This window comes from Chiloscyllium plagiosum, chromosome 1 (genome assembly GCF_004010195.1).
Source record: "Chiloscyllium plagiosum isolate BGI_BamShark_2017 chromosome 1, ASM401019v2, whole genome shotgun sequence".
Taxonomy (NCBI): domain Eukaryota; kingdom Metazoa; phylum Chordata; class Chondrichthyes; order Orectolobiformes; family Hemiscylliidae; genus Chiloscyllium; species Chiloscyllium plagiosum.
The window spans coordinates 29033101-29034087 of NC_057710.1; positions in this window are offsets into that span (position 1 = coordinate 29033101).

Here is a 987-nt window from a genome sequence, read left to right on the forward strand (position 1 = left end):
ATTTGGCTTCAAGGAATCAGCTGATTTATATTGGAGTCTGCATTGTATAAAGATGAAAATCTCTGAACTTGCATTCAAGTCTGTCTCCAATTCTTGAATCAGGGCCAACATTTAGAAAGAGACAGGATTGTCTCCAGAACTGAGATATTTTGCATGAATTGTTTCTGAAACTTGTATAGGATTGAGTGGGACATAAAGTTGCTTCTAAAGTAAAAGCAAAACACTGCAGATGCTGGCAATCTAGCATAAAAGTTAAAAGTGCATCAAAAACTCAGCAGAGTGGAGGGAGAAACAAAGTTAACATTACGCAAAGTCCAAATGACTCTTCGTTGGAACTTTAAACCAGGTGATCTGGTGGATTACCAGGCTTATCTAAATTAATTCGCTTTTCTTGTAGCTGGATACATATTACAAATGGTTTCTAGATACTCTTGGCAGGTGAGGACTGGAAGCCATATAGTGCACACCAATTGATATTTATTTGCTTTTGCACTGTTTACAGAGATATGGTTCAACAAGAGTCCATTAGAATTTTCATCCCAGCTTAATGTGATCTAATACATGAGGGTGGCACGGTGGCTCAGTGTTTAGCACCGCTATCTCTCAGCACCAGGAACCTGGTGGGTTTGATCCTACCCACAGATGGCTGTTGGGGTGGAGTTTACAAATTCTCCCTATGTCTGTGCTGGTGTCCTCTGGTGCTCAGGTTTCCTCCCACAGTCTAAAGATATACAGGTTAGATGGATCAACCATGTCAAATTATCCAGGGCATGCAGGCTAGTTAGGTTAGCCATGGGAAATGCAGGGTTATAGGGATTGGGTGGGATGCTCTTCGGAGGGTTAGTGTGGACTGAATGGCCTACTTCCACACTGTAGGGATTCTATGATATTTGTGCGAAGATTTGTAGCTCGGGTGCTCGTTGTTGTGGTTCTGTTCGCCGAGCTGGAAGTTTTTATTGCAAACGTTTCGTCCCCTGGCTAGGCGAC